This window comes from Theropithecus gelada, chromosome X (assembly GCF_003255815.1).
Source record: "Theropithecus gelada isolate Dixy chromosome X, Tgel_1.0, whole genome shotgun sequence".
In the NCBI taxonomy this organism is placed as follows: Eukaryota; Metazoa; Chordata; class Mammalia; order Primates; family Cercopithecidae; genus Theropithecus; species Theropithecus gelada.
The window spans coordinates 74,167,263-74,184,141 of record NC_037689.1 but is presented as its reverse complement, the minus strand read 5'-3'; the positions used below and the strand labels follow the sequence as shown (position 1 = coordinate 74,184,141).

General features: G+C 36.0%; 1 non-coding gene across 1 annotated transcript; it reads right to left on the bottom strand.

Annotated features, from left to right (window-relative positions):
• Positions 1-16,449: 16,449 nt before the first annotated feature.
• LOC112616669 lies at positions 16,450-16,556 on the bottom strand. The gene has a single exon (XR_003117709.1). It is a non-coding gene; the product is annotated as a U6 spliceosomal RNA (small nuclear RNA).
• Positions 16,557-16,879: the final 323 nt, after the last annotated feature.

Sequence of the window (16,879 nt, the reverse complement as noted above, 5' to 3'; positions counted from 1 at the left end):
TTTAATTAGTAAAATGGATTGTTACTTTTTAAACAGAAACCCTTATATCAGATTATAAATGAAACATTCAGAGGTCTACATGGCAGAACCTCAGTAATTGGCAAGAGAAAGTATTTAACTGAAAAATCAAAGAAATATCTGGGTTGCTTTTTAGTGACTATTTAAAAGAAGGGATTAATTTTGGAGCTTCTCCAGAATACATATACCCTATGCTGTATGTGTCAGATAATATGACTATATGTTACTCATATAAACTAGTAATATGTGATTACATTGGTAATGGTGATTAACATAAAGGGGCAAACGTTTAAATACAAGAAGGAAACATTTATGTTGTTACATTAAATAATATTCATAAATTGTCATTTTGAACTTTTAATTGAAGAAGTAAACAAGGAAAAACCTTCACAGATAATTAGACTTGGAAGAAACCTGAAGAGATTCAGTAAGCAATCCCCTGCTTCTGAGCAAGTGACTCATTTGCAGAAATCTTCTAACAGCTCTAATTCATGCACAGTAAATATTTAGTGTCTTCAACTATTTTCTGTTTAATAAATTCTTACTCCTCAATGGATGGTGCAAAACTCGAGTAACTGGGTAAATTGATGCTATGGTTATGAAATGAAAAACAAAATGATATGTAATTCTATCATTTTCACCTGCATCAACTTAACGTTAGACTTGCTTTAGAAATCTACAAAAATCCAAAGCCACTTTTGTTGGACTAAGTGTGTAATAGCCTATAAAAGTGACCAAATGATACTTAATAGATCCCAATATCTAACAATTAAAACCTCTATTTCCATCTGATTTGACCATATATATATGGGAACCACTTCTTTTTATATTCCTCCTTAATTCAGCTCACTAAATTTGTAAAATCTGATTCTTAACCTGACCTGGTTATATGACTTACCACAAATAAATATAGGGAAAGTAAGCATTTCATTAACTGTAAAATTTGTACGTTGAGTCAGAAAATAAATGAATGGTACTTTACCCTTTCACAGTCCCCAGTCAAGCTCAGACCTGTAGTCAGATTCTCTGGTCAGGAAGGTATTATTTTATGGAACAATCAGTCAGCTGAAATAAGGACTTAAAGTATGAGCCTGGTTACAAAACACATATCTAAGCAGATAAATTCTCTATTCATTATACTTTAAAGACCAATATATAGCTTTAGGTAATATAATTTAGACATCAAACTCTAATGCCATTATTTCTTTTCACCATACAGAGGGGTTAAGCCCTCTGGAAATTACATTTTGAAGTATCATATATAACTACATAATTTTAGAGCCTCCAAACTCACATAATGTCATTGCTCCTATTCATTGTGCTTGAAAATGAGGAGTTTTATTTTCCTCAATCTATGAAGATAGATATTCATGGTATTTCACTGCTATTAAACATAGATTCTACATATACTCTGGGAATGGACATGACTTCATTCTTTTGTGAGGTTGAAGCATGTCTGTAGGATGAAAAGAGATGAACAGTTAAATCATCAAGTGATAATTCAGTGAACCATTCCATTATGGAAGACTTCCCTTTTATTCTCCTAATCATTTTTTATTATGCACCCTGGGGGGAAGCCATGGCTCACTTAAACCAGGTAATATGTATATTTAAGTATTGCTGGTATAATGCTGAACAAGAACATGACTGAAACAGATGTTTTGTATAAGTATTTAAAATATATTTTACAAAAAATAAAGTAAAAAAATATATTTTACAAAGGTCTACAAACATGCTAATGATGAAATTTAGATGCTTTAAGATAATCAAATTATGTGTATACAGTAGGGTAGTATGTGGTCATTATCTGTTTACTAAATCTCAGTAACAAATCTTTTCCTTATCTGAATATGCAGTTTGATAAATTCCATATGTCACACTGTAACATGCGTGTGTATACACACACACATACACACACAGAATCAGTGGTGTTTTACTTTTGTTTTGTTATTAAATAATTTACAGTGTGCTGCTTTTTCTCCCTCCCCTCCCCAATAAGAGATGCTGCAAAGAACACCTAGTCGTTACATACTTATACTATTAGTTATAGATACTTCTGGGGAAAGGCAGATTTAAGCACACTTAGAAATGTCCAACTGCATGTACTGTACTTTGTGAATTGAATTGACAGGGCGAAAGTATAATATTTTTACTCGGATTTAGAGATATGTTGCCTTTGTGCTGAAAAATTTTTAATTAGCCAAAATAACCATAATATTGTGTTATAAAGCAACAGTTTACCAGTTGATTTCACTAGAATCTAACATGTTTATTGGAGCAGTTTAAAACAAACCAAATACATAGCTTAGGCAGTTGCTTTGATATAAATGCCTTGGTATACATTTAATCTTCTTAAGTTTGGCCTGCAATTAAATGATAATTTGTATTAAAACTGTGCAAATAAACATGGGTTGGTTGACAACATAAAACAGAACAAATAGATATACAGAACACTGGAAACATATTCAGTATTAAAACTATTTACATGTGTGGTGCTGGCCAAATTTTGACATGCTGTTTCAATAAAACACTGAGAGGAAAAAGACTAGTATAATTTCCTTTCAAAGTTTCAAATGTTCATGTTTACAAATTTGTACTGCACATTGATATGTACACATACATTATAGTCAGCAGATGTACAAAAATAGTTACAGGATCTTTCTACTTAGCTGAAGTGTATCTACATGTCTATTGGCTTTATCTTTTAAACTGCCTGAGAGTCACAAACTTTAAAGTTAAATAGAATAGAAAACCTTGAAATTGTAGTACTTTTTGATCAAGTTATTATATTTTAATTGTCGTTAAAGGTGGCAGAATTTTGATTTTGATTGAACATCACATACTTATGCACATGATAAAGTATAATATAATATCTTGGTTGTAGAGAATGGTATAAATAGTTCAAATTTTTCTAGAACTGAAAAGTAATAAAATCATGAGTATACAATGATTGAAAGTTAATGTATTTAAAGATTTTTTACTGAATACATAATTCAGTCTATCTTTCATTTTTATGGTCATTCTTTTAGAACATGTTGATGTTTTGGAACTGTAAAATTATTTCAATTTTGCCTGAAATCGCATTTTCACCATTTCCTTTGTGACATACAGATTTTGTGACCTTTCTACCAATTACACTGTGTAATCATACCGGTTTTCTTCTTTATTGATAATTGCAAATTATAGAAAAAAATTACTTAATAAAAACATCAACAAATAGATTATTTTTTCAAAGAGTCATTGGTTTCTCAGTAAGACCCAAGTTGAAGTAGAAAAGTTACTCACTGCTGTACCTACGCTAACATTGTATTTGGTTTTCTTTAAAGGGAACCCATACACAAGCCAAACAGTGTTTGTTACATTAATAGCTATGTTTTGCAAAACTCAGATTGAATCCTCTCCAAATCATGAGAAAGAACTGTTTAGCAAAAGTATAATGAGTTTGCAACCTGTCACTATGATACTTTGCTATAATTGTACATTGGTGAGGCAATGGTGAGAATGGGACATCACATTTCAAAAGGCTCTGTAGGCTCTAGCACCACATATATATGGCATTAGGGTAAACTAATCCACTGTTTGCACTCAAGTGTTGTAGCAAATTCAGCAGGTCTCTGGGTGTGATTAATCAAGGCTGTTGCCCCTAGCCCTTGGGTAGGCAGGATACAGTGTCTTCTAGTGGGTAGTTGGGGTTGAATATCCCAGCTGTTGCTAACAAAGCCCTGATGCTTCACACACACACATCTATTATGCTACCTTTTAGTTTAGTTATTCATATGCATGTCTCTTCTACTAGATTATGAGTGAAGGAGGAATGGTATTTTTTATTTTTACTTATTTTTAAAAAATAATTTTAACTTTTATTTTAGATTCAGTGGAGGAACAGGTGTAGGTTTGTTATCTGGATATATTGCATGATGCTGAGGTTTGGGATATGATTGAGCCCATCACCCACGTACTGAGCATGTTATCCAATAGCTAGTTTTTCAGCTCTTGCCTCTCCCTCCTCTAGTAGTCCCCAGTGTCTATTGTTGCCATTTTTATGTCCAAAAGTACCTATTGTTTAGCCCCCACTTATAAGTGAGTAAATGTGGTATTGAGTGTTCCGTTTCTGTGGTAATTTACTTAGGATGATTACCTCCAGCTGCATGCATGTTGCTGCAAAGGACATGATTTCATTCTTTTTATGACTGCATAGTATTTCATGGTGTATATGTACCACATTTTTTTGGTCCAATACAGAGTTGATGGGCACCTGGGTTACTTCTACATCTTTGTTATTGTGAAAAGCACTGCAATGAATATATAAGTCCATGTGACTTTTTGGTAGAATGACTTGTTTTCTTTTGGATATATACCCAATAATGGTATTACTGGTTCAAATGGTAATTCTGTTTTAAGTTCTATGAAAAATTTCCAACCTGATTTCCACAGTGGCTAAACTATATATATATAGTTATGTACATATACATATAGTTTGCACTCCCACCAGCAGTGTCAAAGTGTTCCCTTTTACAACATCCACACCAACATCTATTTTTTTTTTAAATTGTGGCCATTCTTGCAAGAGTAAGCTGGTATTGCATTGTGGTTTTGATTTGCATTTCCCTGATAATTAATAATGTTCAGCATGCTTTCATATGCTTGTTGGCCATTTGTATATCATCTTTTGATAATTCTCTATTCATGTCCTTAGCCCACTTTTTGATGCTAATTTTTTTTATTGCTGATTTCTTTGAGTTCCTTTTATATATTGGATATTAGTCCTTTGTTGGATGCATAGTTTACAAAGATTTTCTTCCACTCTGTGGGTTGTCTCCTCTGCTGACTATTTCTGTTGTTGTGCAGAAGCTTTTTAGTTTAGTTAAGTTCAATCTATTTATCTTTGTTTTTGTTGCATTTGCTTTTGAGTTTTGGGTCATGAAGTCTTTGCCTAAGCCAATGTCTAGAAGAGTTTTTCCAATGTTACCTTCTATAATTTTTATGGTTTAAGGTCTTAGATTTAAGTCTTTGACCAATCTTGAGTGATTTATGTATAAGGCGAGAGATGAGCATCCAGTTTCATTCTTCTACATGTGGCTTGCCAATTATCCCAGCACCATTTGTTGAATAGGGTGTCTTTTCCCTCTTTATGTTTTTGTTTGCTTTGTCAAAGATGAGTTGGTTGTAAGGATTTGACTTTAATTTTCTATTCTCTATTCTCTTCTATAGGTTTACATGCCCGTTTTTATTCCAGTATCATATCATGCTCTTTTGGTAAATATAGCCTTGTAGTGTAGTTTGATGTTGGGTAATGTGATGCCTCCAGATTTGTTCTTTTTGCTTAGTCTTGATTTGGCTATGCAGGCTCTTTTTGGGCTCCATATTGTTGGGAACAGGCCTGAAATCTGGCCATAAACTGGCCCTAAAACTAGTCACAAACAAAATCTCTGCAGCACTGTGACATGTTTTTGATGGCCATGATGCCTACACTGAAGGCTGTGGTTTTTTCGGAATGAGGGCAAGGAACATCTGGCCCACCCAGGGCGGAAAACTTCTTAAAGGCATTCCTAAACCACAGACAATAGCATGAGCAATCTGTGCCTTAAGGACATGTTCCTGCTGCGGATAACTACCCAAAGTCCATCCCTCTGTTTCGGCCCATCCCTTTGTTTCCCATAAAGAATACTTTTAGTTAATCTATAATCTATAGAAATAATGCTTATCACGGGCTTGCTGTCAATAAATATGTGGGTCAAACTGTGTTCGGGGTTCTCAGCTCTGAAGGCTGTGAGTCGCCTGATTTCTCACTCCACACTCTATATTTCTGTGTGTTTGTCTTTAATTCCTCTAGCACTACTAGATTAGGGTCTCCACGAACAAGCTGGTCTCAGCAAGTAGTGCCTATATGTGGGGCTCGAACCTGGGTCGAAGGGTCACCAGAGCAATGATTGGGGAATGTGAAACTAAGCCGGAGGACACCCAAGTATGCTTAAGCAATCCCCATGGTGAGTAAGAAGGGGAGCTTGGAAGCATCAGGGTAATAATGGGACAAGTGTGGACTCTGGTTTGTTCCACCTTGGAACCTTTTCACACTAAGGATGAGGAGGAAGGAAAGCATAATAAAGTAACAGAAGAAGTGACAGAGCAGGGTTTTTTGCCAGCTAAAGCCAAAGCGGCAAAGGAGGAAGAGGTTCATCCCTATCCTTCTGCATCCCCTCATTATTTTGAAGAAAAGGAGTGGCCTGACCCTCCAGATCTTTATTTTCCAGAGGACATTGGGTGAAAAGTAGTGGCCCCAGTGACTGTTCGAGCAGTGCCTCGAGTGACCGCTCAGTTCTATTCAGGTAGGAATTCAGCAAGCTAGATGAGAGGGTGATATAGAGGCTTGGCAGTTACCTGTTGGAATACACCCCCCAGATCAACAGGGAAATACTATACCTGTATTTCAGCCTGTTCCTTTTAAATTACTCAAAAAATTTAAGCAAGCTATTTATCAATATGGACCAGGTTCTCCTTTTGTAATGGGACTGTTAAAGAATGTTGCTGTCTCCAGCCAGATGTTGCCAGCGGTGATGGTAGGATTACTTCTAGATAGATCTAGTTTAAATTTAAAAGGACTCCAAGTACAAACAGGAGTCATTGATTCAGATTATAATGGGGAAATTCAAATTGTCATATCGACTTCTGTTTCCTGGAAAGCAGAGCCAGGAGAGTGTATAGCACAGCTCCTGATTGTGCCATATGTGAAAATGGGGAAAAGTGAAATTAAATGAGCAGGAGGATTTGGAAGCACAAATAAACAAAGCAAAGCAGTTTATTGGGTGAATCAAATTACTGATCAATGTCCTACCTGTGAAATAACTATTCAGGGAAAGAAATGTAAAGATTTGGTAGAAACAGGAGTGGACATTTCAATCATTTCTCTACAGCACTGGCCATCTGTGTGGCCAATTCAATCCACTCAATTTAACATAGTTATAGTTGGTAAAGCCTCTGAAGTATATCAAAGTAGTTATATTTTTCATTGGAAAGGGCCCGATGGACAACCTGGGACTCTTCAACTAATTGTAACTTCTGTACCTATAAATTTATGGGAGAGAGATTTATTACAACAATGGGGAGCAAAAGTTCTAATTCCAGAGCAATTATATAGCCCTCAAAGTCAACATATGATGCATGAAATAGGGTATGTTCCTGGTATGGGACTAAGAAAAAATTTGCAAGGTTTGAAGGAACCACTTCAAGTGGAAAGACAAAGTTTCTGCCAAGGTTTAGGATATCATTTTTGATGGCAGCCATTGTTAAGCCTCCAGAACCTATACCTTTAAAATGGTTAACAGATAAGCCAATTTAGATAAAACAATGACCACTGAGTAAAGAGAAACTGGAGGTTTTAGAGAACTTAGCTACTGAACAATTAGGAAAAGGACACATAGCTCCAACATTTTCCCCTTGGAATTCTCCAGTTTTCATAATTAAGAAAAAATCAGGTACATGGAGAATGCTAACTGACTCAAGAGTCATTAATTCAGTTATACAACCTATGGGTTGTATATTATAGCCAGAACTGCCTTCTCCTGCTGTGATTCCAAAAAACTGGCCTTTAATAGTCACAGATTTACAATATTGTTTCTTTACTATACCCTTAGCTGAGCAAGACTGTGAATGGTTTGCATTTACAATTCCCACAGTTAACAACCTGCAGCCTGCTAAGCGTTTTCATTGGAAAGTGTTACCACAAGGCATGTTAAACAGTCCAACAATTTGCCAGGCTTATCAACTGAAAACATTAAATGACTTTCAAAAATTACTAGGGGACATTAATTGGATATGACCTGCTCTAGGCATTCCTACCTATGCCATGAGTAATCTATTTTCTATCCTTACAGGAGATCCTAGTCTCACTAGCCCTCAGCAATTAATAAAGGAGGCTGAGGCCGAGTTACAGCTGATTGAAAAGCAAGTCCATAAAGCTCCAATAAATAGAATAGATCCAGAGAAGACTCTAGATTTGCTAATTTTCTCAACTCAGCATTCACCTACTGGTGTTATTGTTCAAGAGCAAGATCTTGTAGAGTGGCTTTTTCTTCCACATACTAATTCATGGACTCTAACTCCTTATTTGGATCAAATCGCTACTACGATAGAAAATGGGAGACCTCAGATTGTTAAATTACATGAATATTATTCTGGAAAAATTATTGTCCCTCTCACGAAGGCACAAATATGGCAAGCTTTTATAAATAGTCTTACTTGTCAAACCCATTTAGCTAACTTTGTGGGGATTCTCGATAATCATTTTCCTAAAACAAAACTGTTTCAATTTTTGAAATTAACTAATTGGATTCTCCTTAAAATAACTAAATTTAAACCAATTGAAGGTGCTGAAAATGTCTTCACAGATGGGTCTAGTAATGGTAAAGCTTCTTATTCTGAATCAAAATGTAAAGTTTTTCAGATGCCCTATACTTCAGCTCAAAAAGCAGAGCTTATAACTGTAATTGAGGTATTGACTGCTTTTAATATGCCTATTAATGTGATTTCTGATTCATCATACGTGGTTCATTCCACACAATTAATTGAAAATGCTCAGTTATGATTTCATACAGATGAACAACTGAGGACTTTATTTACCCAATTGCAAACAGCAGTCAGGAATGGAATGCACCCTTTTTACATCACTCATATTAGGGTTCATACACCTCTTCCAGGACCTTTAACTGAAGGGAATCAAATGGTTGATTGCTTAGTTGCTACTGCAATATCTAATGCTAGACACTTTCACAATTTAACCCATGTTAATGCTTCTGGTCTCAAATGCAGATACAGCATTACCTGGAAAGAAGCTAAAGCTATTATTCAGTGATGTCCAACTTGCCAAATGGTGCATTCTTCATCTTTTACAGGTGGAGTTAATCCTCGAGGATCAGAAACTAATTCTCTTTGGCAAATGGATGTCACACATGTTCCCTCGTTTGGGAGACTAGTTTAGGTACATGTATGTGTAGACACCTTTTCTCAGTTTGTCTGGGCTACACGCCAATCTGGAGAGTCTTCTGCCTGTGTTAAATGTCACCTTTTGCAGTGTTTTGTGGTGATGGGCATTCCAGCTTGCATTAAAACAGATAATGCCCCAGGCTCTAGCTACATTTTTCTCTATATGGAATATTAAACACAATACTGGTATCCCATATAATTCTCAGGGACAAGCCATAGAGGAAAGAATGAATCTCTCCCATAGCATTATTGACTTTAAATTTTTTGAGCCTGCCTAAAGGCCAGATACTATCAGCAACTGAACAGCATCTACAAAATCAAGCTACAAAGACAGAAACAGAACAGGTAGTTTGGTGGAGAGATGCAATAACAAAAAGTTGGAAAATAGGTAAAATAATATCTTGGAGTAGAGGTTATGCTTGTGTTTCTCCAGGACCGAATCAACAGCCAATTTGGGTGCCATCGAGACATTTAAAGCCTTATCATAAGCCAGATGCTGAAGAAGAGATTCTGGGAGGAACCCGAGGACCCCCAGTTGCAGCCATGTCAAGACTGATGCTGAAGAGGACCCCAACTGTCACAAGCAACACCCATTGAACACAGCCACCTACCTGGGGACAGATCAAGAAGCTGTCACAGATGGTGGAAGAAAACCTGAGGAAAGTGGGACAACCAGTCACAATGAGTAATTTAATGATAGCTATAATAGCGATGATCACCATTGCCATGAGTATTCCCTCAACAAGGGCTGACACTGAGAACAATTGGACTTATTGGGCATATTTATCAATCTTGGCTGGCAATAATGCCTGGATGTAATCACTCTATGACACAGTTACACTTGCTTTCTGATTTCAGTATTTACCATAATAAATCTGCTCCTATAATTGAGGCATATCACCCTCAAAAACCTACTTGTAAACAGAATTGGACCTGGTCAGAAATAATGAACGTACCTATTTGGGAAAATTGCATTACAGAACAGGCAGAGGTGCTGCACAATGATTCCTATGGAATCATTATTGATTTATCCCCTAAGGGGATGTTTAGCTTGAATTGCACCTCTCAGTCTGCATGCCATGGCCACACTATGTTCAGCTGGTCTGAACAGAACAGTCAGATGGTAGAAATGGCAAGAAATACAGCGAGAGTTCCTATGATCTGGAAACATGGCAGTATAGTGGCACCTCAACCTAAAATGATATGGCCCACTCTAGGGGCTAAACATAAGGGTTTGTAGTAACTATTAATAGCTCTTAAATAAGATCAAAATTTGGGAAAGAATAAAAAAGTTTCTAGAAGGACACTCCATAAACTTGTCTTTGGATATTGCAAAATTAAAATAACAAATATTTAATGCATCCCAGTCACACGTGACCTTAATGCCACGTGACCTTAATGCCACGTGACCTTAATGCTTGAAGGAGCTGCAGACAGAATAGCAGCTATCAACCCATTAAAATCGATAAAGACAGTTGGAGGCTCTGTGATTTCAATGATGATTGTGCCTTTAATCTGTGTTGTTTGTCTTTGTATAGTCTGCGGATGCGGATCCCGACTCCTGCGAGAAGTAGCTCACTGTGACAAAGCTGCCTTTGCTCTTATCACTTTGCACACCAACAAGGGGGACATGTTGGGAACTGGCCCCCAAATCTGGCCATAAAGTGGCCCCAAAACTGGCCATAAACAAAATCTCTGCAGCACTGTGATATGTTTGAGATGGCCATGACACCCATGCTGAAGGTTTTGGGTTTACCAGAATGAGAGCAAGGAACACCTGGCCCACCCAGGGTGGAAAACCGCTTAAAGGCATTCCTAAACCACAAACAATAGCATGAGCAATCTGGGCCTTAAGGACATCTTCCTGTTTCAGATAACTAGCCAGAGCCCATCCCTTTGTTTTGGCACATCCCTTTGTTTACCATAAGGAATGCTTTAGTTAATCTATAATCTATGGAAATAATGCTTATCACTGGCTTGCTGTCAATAAATATGTGGATCAAACTCTGTTTGGGGCTCTCAGCTCTGGAAGGCTGTGAGTCGCCTGGTTTCCCACTCCACACTGTATATTTCTGTGTGTGTGTCTTTAATTCCTCTAGCACTGCTGGGTTAGGGTATCCACGAATGAGCTGGTCTTGGCACCATATGAATTTTAGGATTGTTTCTTCCAGTTTTGTGAAAAATGATTATGATATGTTGATGGGAATTGCACTGAATTGTAGATTGCTTTTGGAAGTATAGTCCTTTTCACAATATTGATTCTACCCATCCCTGAACATGAGATGTGTTTCCATTTGTTTGTGTCATCTATGATTTCCTTCAGCAGCATTTTCTAATTTTCCTTGTAGAGGTCTTTCACCTCCTTGTTTGGTATATTTCTAAGTATTTTATTTTTTTCACACCTATTGTAAAAGTAGTTGAGATCTTGATTTGATTCTCAGTTTGGTTGATAGCAGCTCTATTAAATTTGTGTACATTGATTTTGTATTCTGAAATTTTACTGAATTCATTTATCAGATCTAGGAGTTTTTGGATTAGTCTTCAGGTTTTTCTACATATATGATTATATCATTGGTGAAGAGCAATAGTTTGACTTTTTCTGTACCAATTTGGATGCCCATAATTTCTTTCACTTGTCTGATTGCTCTGGCTAGGACTTCAGGTACTATGTTGAAAAGAAGTGTTGAACGTGGGCATCCTTGTCTCGTTTCAGTTCTTAGGGGGGATGTTTTCAATTTTTTCCACATTCAGTATAATACTGGCTGTGGGCTTGTCACAGATGGCATTTATTACTTTAAGGTATGCCTCTTCTATGCTGATTTTGGTGAGGGTTTTAATCATAAAGCAATGCTGGATGTTGTCAAATGCTTTTTCTGCATCTATTGAGATGATCATGGGACTTTTTGTTTTTAATTCTGTTTATGTGGTGTATCACATTTCTTGACTTGCGTATATTAAACCAACACTGCATCACTGCCATGAAAAGGCCTTGATCATGGTGGATTGTCTTTGTCATATGCTGTTAGATTTGGTAAGCTAGTATTTTATTGAGGATATTTACATCTATGTTCATCAGAGTTATTGGTCTGTAGTTTTATTTTTTGTTATGTACTTTCCTGGTTTTGGTATTAGGGTAATACTGGCTTCACAGAATGATTTAGGGAGGATTCTGTCTTTCTCTAACTTTTACAATAGTTTCAATATAATTGATACCAATTCTTCTTTGAATGTCTGATCGAATTCAGCTGTTAATCTATCCATCCCTGGACCTTTGTTGGCAATTTTTAAATTACCATTTCAATCTTGCTGCTTGCTATTGGTCTGTCCAGAGTTTCTATATTTTTCTGGTTTAATCTAGGGGGGTTGTATATTTCCAGGAATTTATCCATCTACTTTAGGTTTTATTTTTTGTCCTTTAACTGTTATTTTAGGTTTAGGGGTATGCGTGCAGGATGTGCAGGTTTGTTGCATGGGTAAATGTGTGCCATGGTGGTTTGCTGTACAGATCATTTCATCACCTAGGTATTAAGCCCAACATCCATTAGCTATTTTTTCTGATACTCTCCCTCCCCAATCTCCTGCAACAGGCCCCAGTGTGTGTTGTTTCCCCCCATATGTCCATTTTTCTCGTCATTCAGCTCCCACTTATAAGTGAGAACGTGTGGTGTTTGGTTTTCTGTTTCTGAGTTACTTTGTGGAGAAATAAGGCTTCCAACTCCATCCATGCCCCTGAAAAAGAAATGATCTTGTTCTTTTTTTGACTGCATACTATTCCAGAGAGAATCTGTACCACATTTTCTTTATCCAGTTTACCATTCATGGGCATTTAGATTGATTCCATGTCTTTGCTATTGTGAAAAGCACTGCAGTGAACATACATGTTCATGTATCTTTATCATAGAATAATTTATATTAATTTGGTTATATAACCAGTAATAGGATTGCTGGGTCAAATGGTATTTCTGCCTCTACATCTTTGGAGAATCACCACACTGTCCTCCACAATTGTTGAACTAATTTACATTCTCACCAACAGTGTAAAAATGTTCCTTTTTCTCTGCAACCTCAACAGCATCTGTTGTTTTTTTATTTTTTAATAATCTCCATTCTCACTGGTTTGAAATGTATCTCATTGTGGTTTTGATATGCATTTATCTAATAATCCGTTTTGTTGAACTTTTTTTCATATGTTTTTGGACAAATGTATATCTTCTTTTGAAAAGTGTTTGTTCGTGTCATTTTCCCAAGTTTAATGGGATTGTTTACTTTTTTTCTTGCAAATTTGTTTAAATTTCTAGTATACTCTGTATATTAGAGCTTTATCAGATAGGTAAATTGCAAGCATTTTCTCTCATTCTGAAGTTGTCTGTTCACTGTGATGACAGTTTCTTTTGCCGTGCAGAAGCTCTGTAGTTTAGTTAAATCCTATTTGTCAATTTTTATTTTGTTGTGGTTGCTTTTGGCATTTTCATCATGAAACCTTTACCAATACCTATGTCCTAAATTATGTTGCCTAGATTTTCTTCTAGGGTTTTAATGGTTTGGGGGTTTGCATTTAAGTCCAACTTGAGTTAATTTTTGTATGTGGTGTAATAAATGGATCCAGTTTTAATTTTCTGCATATGGCCAGCCAGCACACACAGCAGCATTTATTATATGGGGAATCATTTCCTCATTGCTAATTTTTGTTAAGTATGCTGAAAATCAGATGGTTGTAGGTGTGTGGTCTTATTTTTGGGGTCTCTATTCTGTTCCATGAGTCTATGCATCTGTTTTTGTACCAGTACCTTGCTGTTTTGGTTACTGTAGCCTTGTAGTATAGTTTGAAGTCAGGGAGCATGATACCTCTAGCTTTGTTCTTTTTGCTTAGGAATGACTTGGCTATTCGGGCTCTTTTTTGGTTCCATATGAATGTTAAAATATATATATTTTTAATTCTGTGAAGAATGCCAATGGTAGTTTAATGGGAATTGCATTGAATAGCCAGAAACTTTTGGGCTGAGATGATGAGATTTTCTAGATATAGAATCATGTCATCTACAAAAAAAAGATAATTTGACTTCATCCCTTCCTATTTGAATACCTTTCTCACACCTGCCTGATTGCCATGGCCAGAACTTCCAATACTATGTTGAATAGGAGTGGTGAGGGAGGGCATCCTTGTCTTGTGCTGGTTTTCAAGGGGAATTCTTTCAGTTTTTTACCATTTAGTATGGCACTGGCTATAGGTTTGTCATATATGGCTTATTGTCTTGAGATATGTTCCTTTAATACCTAGTTTATTGAGAATTTTTAACATGAAGCAATGTTGAATTTTATCAAGGGCCTTTTCTGCATCTACTGAGATAATCATGTGGTTTTTGTATTTAGTTCTGTTTATGTGATGAATCACATTTATTGATTTGTGTATACTGAACTAACCTTGCATCCCAGGGATGAAGCAAACTTGATCATGGTGGACAAGCTTTGTGATGTGTTGCTGGATTTGGTTTACAAGTATTTTATTGAGAATTTTTGAATCAATGTTTATGAAGGATATTGACCTGAAGGATTTTTTTGTTTTTGTTTTTATCTCTGCCAGGTTTTGGTATCAGGATGATGCTGGCCTCATAGAATGAGTTAGGGAGGAGTCCCTCATTTTCAATTATTTTTGCAATAGTTTCCATAGACATGGTACCAGCTCTTTTTTGTACCTCTGGTAGAATTCAACTTTGCATCTGTCTGGTCCTGTTTTTTTTTTTTTTTTTTTTTTTGGCTATTTATTACTGCCTCAATTTCAGAACTTGTTATTGGTCTATTCAGAGATTCAATTTTTTCTTCATTAAGTCTTGGGAGGGTGTATGTGTCCTGGAAATTATCCATTTTTTAGTTTATGTGCATAGAGGTGTTTATAGTATGGTCTGATGGTTGCTTGTATCTCTGTGGGGTCAGTGGTGATGTCCCCTTTATCATTTCTGATTGTGTTTATTTTATTCTTTCCTCTTTTCTTCTTTATTAGTCTTGTTAGCAGTCTATCTATTTTATTATTGTTTTCAAAAAGCCAGCTCCTGGATTTGTTGACTTTTTGAAGGGTTTTTGTGTTTCTTTCTCTTTCACTGCAGCTCTGATATTGTTTACTTCTTGTCTTCTGATAGCTTTGGGGTTTGTTTTCTCTTGGTTCTTTAGTTCTTTTAGTTGAGATGTTAGGTTGTTAACTCGGGTTCTTTCTAGCTTTCTGATGTGAGGATTTAGTGATATAAATTTACCTCTTAACATTGCTTTAGGTGCATCCCAGAGATTCTAGTACATTGTCTTTGGTTCTCATTAGTTTCAAAGAATGTCTTGATTTCTGCCTTAATTTCATTCCTTACTTAACAGTCATTGAGTAGCAGGTTCTTCAATTTTCATGTAGCTGTGTGTTTTTGAGTAACTGTCTTCATCTTGAGTTTTTATTTGATTGTACTGTGGTGAAAAACTATTCATTATGATTTCAGTTCTTTTGCATTTTCTGAGGAGTGTTTTACTTTCAATTATGTCAGGAATTTTAGAGTAAGTGCTATGTGGCAATGAGAAGAATGTATATTCTGTTGAATTTGGGTGGACAGTTTTTCAGATATCTGTAAAGTTCACTTGATCCAAAGCTGAGTTCAAGTTCTGAATATCTTTGTTAATTTTCTGTCATGATGATCTATATAATATTGTCAGTGGGTTTTGAAAGTGTTCCATTATTATTGTGTGAATATCTAAGTCGTTTTGTAGGTCTCTAAGAAGTTGCTTTATACATCTGGATGCTCCTCTATTGGGTGCACATATATTTAGGATACTTAGCACTTCTTGTTGAATTAAACCCTTTACCATCATGTAATGCTTTTCTTTGTCTTTTTTTTTTTTTTTTTTTTTTTTTTTTTTTAAATCTTTGCTGGTTTAAAGTCTGTATTGTCAGAAACTAGTATTGTAGCATGCCCTTATTTCTGTTTTCCACTTGCTTGGTAAATTTTCTTTCAACCCTTTATTTTGAGCCTATCTTTGTCTTTGCATGTGAGATGGGTCTCCTGAGGACAGCATACCTATGGGTCGTTGCTCTTTATCCAACTTGCCATTCTGTGTCTTTTAATTGGGGCATTTAGTCCATTTACATTTAAGGATAGTATTGTTATGTGTGAATCTGATCCTGTAAACATGGTGCTAGCTGGTTATTTTGCATATTTGTTTATATGATTGCTTCATAGTGTCACTGTTTTGTGTACGTCATTGTGTTTTTGTAGTGTCTGGTAATGGGTTTCCCTTTTTTATTTAGTGCTTCTTTCAGAAGCTCTTTCAATGCAGGTCTGCTGGTGATGAATTTCTTCAGCATTTGCTTGTCTGAAAAGGATCTTGTTTCTCCTTTGCTTATGAAGCTTAGTTTTTTTGGATATGAAATTGTAGTTTGGAAATTCATTTCTTTAAGAATGTTAAATATTAGCCCCCAATCTCAAAACTATAGAATGCTTCACAAATTTGTGTCTCACACAAGCACAGAGGCCATGCTAATCTTGTCTGTATCATTCCAATTTTAGTATATGTGCTTCTAAAGCAAGCACTAAGCACTCCTCCAGGTGTTCTAGCTTGTGTGTGAAATGGTGTTTATAGTAGCCTAGAATAACCTTTTGTATTCCTTTGGTATTGGTTGTGATATCTTCTGTTTTATTTCTGATTGAGTTTACTTGGATCTTCTCTCTTCTTTTCTGGGTTAATATTACTAATGGTTTATCAATTTTGTTTACCTTTTCAGAGAACCAGCTTTTTGCTTTATTTAGCTTTTGTACTGCTTTCTTTTGTTCCAATCTCATTTAGTTCTGCTCTGATCTTTGCTCTGTCTTTTCTTCTGCTGGGTTTGGGTTTGGTCAGTTCTTGTTCTTCTGAT